The sequence below is a fragment of the Caretta caretta genome, chromosome 5 (genome assembly GCF_965140235.1).
Source record: "Caretta caretta isolate rCarCar2 chromosome 5, rCarCar1.hap1, whole genome shotgun sequence".
NCBI lineage: Eukaryota > Metazoa > Chordata > Testudines > Cheloniidae > Caretta > Caretta caretta.
This window is the reverse complement of record NC_134210.1, coordinates 9703419-9713185: the sequence shown is the minus strand read 5'-3', so window position 1 is coordinate 9713185 and position 9767 is coordinate 9703419.

Here is a 9767-nt window from a genome sequence, read left to right as displayed (position 1 = left end):
TTCTGGTCCCAACCCAACAAAGCATTGAAGCATGCGCTTAACTAATCATGTGCTTAAAGTCAAGCATATGCTTAAGGGCTTTGCTGGATAAGTGCCTAGATGTCATTGACAGACAGATGGATGTGTCTGAAAGCCTGAATTAGCCTTCCCAGACCTTTCCATCTCATGAATCCCCATCTTTTCAAATTGCAGCTGAAAACTGATCTATATTTTTTCCTCTTGCCTCATCCTCTTCATTCCTTGATCTCCCTCTGCTATTGTTTATTATTTAACTTCCATAGCTGGGTCATACAAAATACATTATCCAAAGTGAAGTTATATTGTGCTGGAATACTCCTTCACATTCCAGGCCTGCTGTCAATGGTGGAATCTACAGCTAGCTCCTGTAATGGGGCAAGTAATATTAGCAAATAAATATCTCCAGATTACTGAGATTCCTCCTCTTGCTTATATCAGTTTTGCTGCAGGATAACTCCACTGACTTCCGCAAAGTTACTTCTCATTTTTATCAGTGTATGTGCAAGGCAGTTTATGCCCAGTATGCACTATAATCAGAACCCCAAATTAGCTTGTGCACCTTAGAAAAGATTAATAGACACTATCTTTATAACAGCATGATGTGCATACACATACGATGTACCCACAGTTCAGTCAAACTTTATATGTTCACAGGCTCCATTACAAAAAGTGTGAACAACATACTGTATATAGTCTATCTTTTTGACTTAGATACTGTGGTTTATGCAAGCCAATATTGCTATTAGTATCTTAACTACTTTATATCTTATGATAAGTATGGCTGGCAAATCAACAATTTTTGATTTGATCTTTGAGAAGAATGTTATTTAATATCATAGCACTTTTGTAGTCAAGCATTAGTTTTTTCCAGTAATTGTACAGTACTCCATGCCAAATATTTTTGTGAGATGGTTTCCCACAATCACTCCATTTTTAATCAGCAATCTAAGCACATGGCTCACATATACCAGCAAAATTCCCACAAATGTTCTATTTCAATTGATAAAGCAAACGGCAGGAGGTTGAGGCACAGAGAAAACACATCAGCTATGGTGTATATATCTGATTTCAAACTATTGTATAAATTATATAAGTCCAGAAAGTTTGTTTGTTTATTTCCATGTAGATCCTATTTTTCCCCTTTTATTCATAATCTCTAGGCACACTTATGAAAGAGAAAAATATCTGCATTGATATAATGGCCCATGCTCTGCTCTTGTTACGCTGATGTAAATCTGAAGTAATGCCAAAGGCTCTGAGCGAGTTACTCCAGACTTACGGAGATGTAATTACGAGTGTTGGTTGTGCCTTCAAAAGTCCTAAAGGAACGGGTTCAAGGAAAACACTATCAAGTTTCGCAAAAAGAAAAGGAGTACTTGTGGCACCTTAGAGACTAACCAATTTATTTGAGCATGAGCTTTCGTGAGCTACAGCTCACTTCATCAGATGTATACCGTGGAAACTGCAGCAGACTTTATATACACACAGAGAATATGAAACAATACCTCCTCCCACCCCACTGTCCTGCTGGTAATAGCTTATCTAAAGTGATCATCAGGTGGGCCATTTCCAGCACAAATCCAGGTTTTCTCACCCTCCACCCCCGCACACAAATTCACTCTCCTGCTGGTGCTAGCCCATCCAAAGTGACAACTCTTTACATAATTAAGTCGGGCTATTTCCTGCATAGATCCAGGTTTTCTCACCTCCCCCCCACCCCCATACACACACAAACTCACTCTCCTGCTGGTAATAGCTCATCTAAACTGACCACTCTCCAAGTTTAAATCCAAGTTAAACCAGAACATCTGGGGGGGGGGGGTAGGAAAAAACAAGAGGAAACAGGCTACCTTGCATAATGACTTAGCCACTCCCAGTCTCTATTTAAGCCTAAATTAATAGTATCCAATTTGCAAATGAATTCCAATTCAGCAGTTTCTCGCTGGAGTCTGGATTTGAAGTTTTTTTGTTTTAAGATAGCGACCTTCATGTCTGTGATTGCGTGACCAGAGAGATTGAAGTGTTCTCCGACTGGTTTATGAATGTTATAATTCTTGACATCTGATTTGTGTCCATTTATTCTTTTACGTAGAGACTGTCCAGTTTGACCAATGCACATGGCAGAGGGGCATTGCTGGCACATGATGGCATATATCACATTGGTGGATGTGCAGGTGAACGAGCCTCTGATAGTGTGGCTGATGTTATTAGGCCCTGTGATGGTGTCCCCTGAATAGATATGTGGGCACAATTGGCAACGGGCTTTGTTGCAAGGATAAGTTCCTGGGTTAGTGGTTCTGTTGTGTGGTATGTGGTTGTTGGTGAGTATTTGCTTCAGGTTGCGGGGCTGTCTGTAGGCAAGGACTGGCCTGTCTCCCAAGACTTGTGAGAGTGTTGGGTCATCCTTTAGGATAGGTTGTAGATCCTTAATAATGCGTTGGAGGGGTTTTAGTTGGGGGCTGAAGGTGACCGCTAGTGGCGTTCTGTTGTTTTCTTTGTTAGGCCTGTCCTGTAGTAGGTAACTTCTGGGAACTCTTCTGGCTCTATCAATCTGTTTCTTTACTTCTGCAGGTGGGTATTGTAGTTGTAAGAAAGCTTGACAGAGATCTTGTAGGTGTTTGTCTCTGTCTGAGGGGTTGGAGCAAATGCGGTTGTATCGCAGAGCTTGGCTGTAGACGATGGATCGTGTGGTGTGGTCAGGGTGAAAGCTGGAGGCATGCAGGTAGGAATAGCGGTCAGTAGGTTTCCGGTATAGGGTGGTGTTTATGTGGCTATTGTTTATTAGCACTGTAGTGTCCAGGAAGTGGATCTCTTGTGTGGACTGGACCAGGCTGAGGTTGGTGGTGGGATGGAAATTGTTGAAATCATGGTGGAATTCCTCAAGGGCTTCTTTTCCATGGGTCCAGATGATGAAGATGTCATCAATATAGCGCAAGTAGAGTAGGGGCTTTAGGGGACGAGAGCTGAGGAAGCGTTGTTCTAAATCAGCCATAAAAATGTTGGCATACTGTGGGGCCATGCGGGTACCCATAGCAGTGCCGCTGATCTGAAGGTATACATTGTCCCCAAATGTGAAATAGTTATGGGTAAGGACAAAGTCACAAAGTTCAGCCACCAGGTTAGCCGTGACATTATCGGGGATAGTGTTCTTGACGGCTTGTAGTCCATCTTTGTGTGGAATGTTGGTGTAGAGGGCTTCTACATCCATAGTAGCCAGGATGGTGTTATCAGGAAGATCACCGATGGATTGAAGTTTCCTCAGGAAGTCAGTGGTGTCTCGAAGGTAGCTGGGAGTGCTGGTAGCGTAGGGCCTGAGGAGGGAGTCTACATAGCCAGACAATCCTGCTGTCAGGGTGCCAATGCCTGAGATGATGGGGCGCCCAGGATTTCCAGGTTTATGGATCTTGGGTAGTAGATAGAATATCCCAGGTCGGAGTTCCAGGGGTGTGTCTGTGCGGATTTGATCTTGTGCTTTTTCAGGAAGTTTCTTGAGCAAATGCTGTAGTTGCTTTTGGTAACTCTCAGTGGGATCATGGGGCAACACTTGCCCCATAACCTCAGCCATGCGGAACGCAATGCCATCCACAGCCTCAGAAACAACTCTGACATCATAATCAAAAAGGCTGACAAAGGAGGTGCTGTTGTCATCATGAATAGGTCGGAATATGAACAAGAGGCTGCTCGGCAGCTCTCCAACACGAGTTTCTACAAGCCATTACCCTATGATCCCACTGAGAGTTACCAAAAGCAACTATAGCATTTGCTCAAGAAACTTCCTGAAAAAGCACAAGATCAAATCCGCACAGACACACCCCTGGAACTCTGACCTGGGATATTCTATCTACTACCCAAGATCCATAAACCTGGAAATCCTGGGCGCCCCATCATCTCAGGCATTGGCACCCTGACAGCAGGATTGTCTGGCTATGTAGACTCCCTCCTCAGGCCCTACGCTACCAGCACTCCCAGCTACCTTCGAGACACCATTGACTTCCTGAGGAAACTTCAATCCATCGGTGATCTTCCTGATAACACCATCCTGGCTACTATGGATGTAGAAGCCCTCTACACCAACATTCCACACAAAGATGGACTACAAGCCGTCAAGAACACTATCCCCGATAATGTCACGGCTAACCTGGTGGCTGAACTTTGTGACTTTGTCCTTACCCATAACTATTTCACATTTGGGGACAATGTATACCTTCAGATCAGCGGCACTGCTATGGGTACCCGCATGGCCCCACAGTATGCCAACATTTTTATGGCTGATTTAGAACAACGCTTCCTCAGCTCTCGTCCCCTAAAGCCCCTACTCTACTTGCGCTATATTGATGACATCTTCATCATCTGGACCCATGGAAAAGAAGCCCTTGAGGAATTCCACCATGATTTCAACAATTTCCATCCCACCACCAACCTCAGCCTGGTCCAGTCCACACAAGAGATCCACTTCCTGGACACTACAGTGCTAATAAACAATAGCCACATAAACACCACCCTATACCGGAAACCTACTGACCGCTATTCCTACCTGCATGCCTCCAGCTTTCACCCTGACCACACCACACGATCCATCGTCTACAGCCAAGCTCTGCGATACAACCGCATTTGCTCCAACCCCTCAGACAGAGACAAACACCTACAAGATCTCTGTCAAGCTTTCTTACAACTACAATACCCACCTGCAGAAGTAAAGAAACAGATTGATAGAGCCAGAAGAGTTCCCAGAAGTTACCTACTACAGGACAGGCCTAACAAAGAAAACAACAGAACGCCACTAGCGGTCACCTTCAGCCCCCAACTAAAACCCCTCCAACGCATTATTAAGGATCTACAACCTATCCTAAAGGATGACCCAACACTCTCACAAGTCTTGGGAGACAGGCCAGTCCTTGCCTACAGACAGCCCCGCAACCTGAAGCAAATACTCACCAACAACCACATACCACACAACAGAACCACTAACCCAGGAACTTATCCTTGCAACAAAGCCCGTTGCCAATTGTGCCCACATATCTATTCAGGGGACACCATCACAGGGCCTAATAACATCAGCCACACTATCAGAGGCTCGTTCACCTGCACATCCACCAATGTGATATATGCCATCATGTGCCAGCAATGCCCCTCTGCCATGTGCATTGGTCAAACTGGACAGTCTCTACGTAAAAGAATAAATGGACACAAATCAGATGTCAAGAATTATAACATTCATAAACCAGTTGGAGAACACTTCAATCTCTCTGGTCATGCAATCACAGACATGAAGGTCGCTATCTTAAAACAAAAAAACTTCAAATCCAGACTCCAGCGAGAAACTGCTGAATTGGAATTCATTTGCAAATTGGATACTATTAATTTAGGCTTAAATAGAGACTGGGAGTGGCTAAGTCATTATGCAAGGTAGCCTGTTTCCTCTTGTTTTTTCCTCCCCCCCCCCCCCCCCAGATGTTCTGGTTTAACTTGGATTTAAACTTGGAGAGTGGTCAGTTTAGATGAGCTATTACCAGCAGGAGAGTGAGTTTGTGTGTGTATGGGGGTGGGGGGGAGGTGAGAAAACCTGGATCTATGCAGGAAATAGCCCGACTTAATTATGTAAAGAGTTGTCACTTTGGATGGGCTAGCACCAGCAGGAGAGTGAATTTGTGTGGGGGGGGTGGAGGGTGAGAAAACCTGGATTTGTGCTGGAAATGGCCCACCTGATGATCACTTTAGATAAGCTATTACCAGCAGGACAGTGGGGTGGGAGGAGGTATTGTTTCATATTCTCTGTGTGTATATAAAGTCTGCTGCAGTTTCCACGGTATACATCTGATGAAGTGAGCTGTAGCTCACGAAAGCTCATGCTCAAATAAATTGGTTAGTCTCTAAGGTGCCACAAGTACTCCTTTTCTTTTTGCGAATACAGACTAACACGGCTGTTCCTCTGAAAACTATCAAGTTTATAACTTTTGCCTTGAGGAGGTATTAAGCAATTGGGCTTTGTGAGGCTCAAGAGACCCAATCCAATGTCCAGTGAGGATTACAGGAGTCAGGACTAAACTTTCTTCACGCCCATCTCTATGACCATAAGCACTGTAGATAAATTCTTTGTGTCTCAAATAAGTCATCTGCAAAAGAGACCTAGTACAATTGACCTATCTCACAGTTATGTTGCAAGGCTTAATTAGTAGAGATGAGCAAGAAAAACAACTAATCATTTATTTGATTTGTGTAGTCTCTACTTCTGTTTGTGGAATATCAACAGAACAAATCAAACTGGATTATTTCTTATCTATTCATTATACAAATGTATTCATCACATTTTGTTTCACTTTGTGGATTGATTGTGAATTGTGCTCTGAAAGTATTTCATGCCTGACATTCAAAATTTGAGCTGTGCTTTCCTATTTTGATCGGTCCATTATGCCACATTTTATTGTTTCTGCTCCCTGATTGGATGAGAACGAATAGCACTTCCTGTGCTAGTACTTTTGGCTTGCAATGGGGAATTTGGCCAGGAAGACTCACACGGAGAAAAAGAAAACAGAAGGAGCTATAGTAACACACTAGGGTGAAGGCAGTGCAACCTAGTGGTTGGTACAGAAGTCTGGTCTAGTGGTTGGAGAAGAATCAGAAGGCAGAACCCAATGTCACTCAGAGACAAACCAATGAACAGAGCAAGGAGTCAGGAACCAGGAGTTCAAAGGCAGGCAGGGATTAGGGCTGGAGCAGGAGCAGACCTGGGCTGGAGCAAGAACTGGTACAGAAAGCAAGTCTCGTTTAGCTGCAGGAAGTCAGCCCCTGAACTGCTGTTGCTACTAGGCATAAATGGGGATCTGTCCCTTCTTTCCAATCAGGGAGCACAGTGAGTTAGTGAGGGTCTATTGGGCCCAGCTGAGCTCATTGGGTTACTAGGCAACCATGCCTGGCATCAGCTGAGTTCCTGACAGTACTCCCCCTTCCCCCAAAGGGCTCCTCCTAGGGGCTCTTGACCCTGGCTTGTTGAACTTTGGTAAAAATCCCTCATGAGATCAGGAGTGTGAACATTTTCTTCTGGTTCCCAGTATTGCTCTACTGGCCTGTACCCCTTCCCAGGCGATCAAATACTGGAACTTCCCCCACACCCATCAGGAGTTGAGGACTTGATGGACATTGTATTCCTCCTGCCTATAGACAATTACTGGGAGTGGCAGAGGGTTTACCGTGTTGTTGATGAACAGTTTGAAGAGAGAAGCATGGAAGATGGGGCGAATCTGGAGGGATCCTAGGAGCCGAAGCTTGAAGGTCACTGGGAGTATGTCTACACAGGAATAAAAATCCCTCAGCTGGCCCAGATCAGCTGACTTGGGCTCATGGAGCTAGGGCTCTTAGGCTGAAAAATCACTTTGTAGACATTCAGGCTTAGGCTGTAGGGTCCCAGAGCTCGGGCTCCATCCCGAGACCAAATGTCTACACAGAGATGTTTAGCCCCTCAGCCTAAGCCCTACAAGCCTAAGTCAGCTGACCTGGGGCAGCCACAGCCATGCTGCAGGTCTTTTATCCCTGTTAATTTACCCTGGGTTTGTTTGCTCGATGATCTGAAAAGGAGCTAAGTATGGGTGATCAAATTTAGCTGAAGTATAATCCGTTCTCAGGTCCTGAGTTGAAACCCAAACCTTATCTCTTACTATAAGGTTAGGGGTGACTGTCACTTTTAGTCCACATAATGCTTATACATTTCTTTAGCAGCAGGTAAGTGGTCCTTGAGTTCCTGGTGTGTTTTCTGGAGGTGGAGGCCCATATCTATATCTTTCAGCCCGGTCTGAATGGAATTGGGGGTGAAAACTAAAATCTGAAAAGAATGGGGTCCATTGGGTTGAAGCCTGTTGTTGTACGCGAACTCAGCCAAACACAGCAGTGGTAGCCAGTCATCCCAACTGAAATTCAGAAAATGCCAGAGATACTGCTCTACCATTTGATTGATTCTTTCAGTTTAGCCATCAGTCTGGGGAATATAGGCGGTCAAAGTGTGGGGCTTTGTGCCAAGAAGACAACTAAATTCCTTCCAGAATCAAGCAACAAATTGAAGACCTCAATCCAAAATGATGCATGTTGACATGCCGTGGTATCCAAAGTCATTCTGCAGGAAAGCTTGCACAGTTTCATGGGCAGATGGCATGGTACAGCAGGGAATAATATGGGCCATCTTGGTCGAGATCCACTACAGTCAGGATAACTGAGTGCTCTTGAGAGCATGGTAACTCCAATATAAATTCAATTGAGAGGGTGGCCCAGTGACACAGATGTGTGTGGACGTGTGTTGGGGGGGGTGGAACTAAAGGAGGCCCACAAGCCTTATTTGTGGTCTCTTTGTGTGAGAGCAGAGGCTGTAGGACCTAACACAGTTTTTAACATCAATTCATAGGGTTAGCCACCAGAAGTATCTAGTGATCAGCTTCCAGGTTTTAAATTGGTTGAATGTCCTACCATGGATGAGTCATGGAACAACCTTAGCATCAGAAGCTGGGAGCTGCCCTCGGCAATGTAGAGATGAACTCTATGATAAAAAAAGGTCTCTCTGTAAATAAGACCTTTAATCTGGGGAAGCACTGGTTGTTCTTATAGTCTGACAAACTGATGCTGTAAATGGGTCATTTGGAAGAAAAGAATGGTTAGTGTTCTTCAGATGACCAGTAATGATCTCACAGACAAAGTGGTAGGGTTTAAGAACAGTGGTGCAAGCTTCCTAGAATCATAGAATCATAGGGCTAGAAGGGACCACAAGGGTAATCTAGTTTAACCCCCTGCCAAGATGCAGGATTTGTTGTGTCTAAAGAAACCATACAAGACAGATGACTATCCATCCTCTTTTTGAAAACTTCCAGTGAAGGAGGTTTTTCTGCTCCACTTCATGGTTCTCGACCTTGCAGAAAAAGGTGTCCACCTTCCCGTTTTTAGTCCTAGGATGGTAAATAACGTTAAAGTCAGATCAGAAGAGGAAAAGTGCCCATTGGCACTTTGAGATTGGTTGAGTCATTATGTTATTTGTAGATGCTCCAAATTTCTGTGGTCTCTCCAGACTTGATGGGGTGCAGGTCCCCGCAAGAAGATGGCACCATTCCTTGAAGTGATCTTTGATGTCCTGGAGCTCCTTGTCCCATACATCTTTATTTCTATCAGCAGAAGTCAATTTCCAACAGCTGAAGGCACAGGGAGGAAGCAACTGGTGAGAGCCTTTAAACCCCAAGAGGACTGCACCTACCACAAAGTCTGAGGCATCCGTTTCAACTATGAAGGATAAATGCTTTTTTCAAGTTGAAAGTGGCCTGCATGTCAGTGGACCAGATGAACTTTGAACTTTGTTCTCTTCTTGAGGAGGGGCATTGTAGGGGCTACCAGGTCGAGAATCCTTGGATGAATCAACAGTAAAAATCTGCAAATCCAAGAAACCACTGCACTCTGCATATATTCAAGGGTGCCTTCCACTCAATGTTGGCTGTAACCTTTTGGGGGTCAATGGTGAGTCCCACTGGAGGGATGACATAGCTCAGAAGCTCCAGGATATCCTCGTCAAATTCACATTTCTCAGGCTTCACGTAATGTTGACTTTGGTGAAGCCAATCAAGAACAATGTGGTGGTTATGGAGTTCTTGTTTTTCTGAAGAAATGAGAACATCATCTAAGAATATGATCAAAAATTAATCAAAGATATCTCTGAACATGTTGTTCATGAAATGATGGAAGGTAGCAGGGGCATTACATAGACCAAATGTCATGACCAGGTA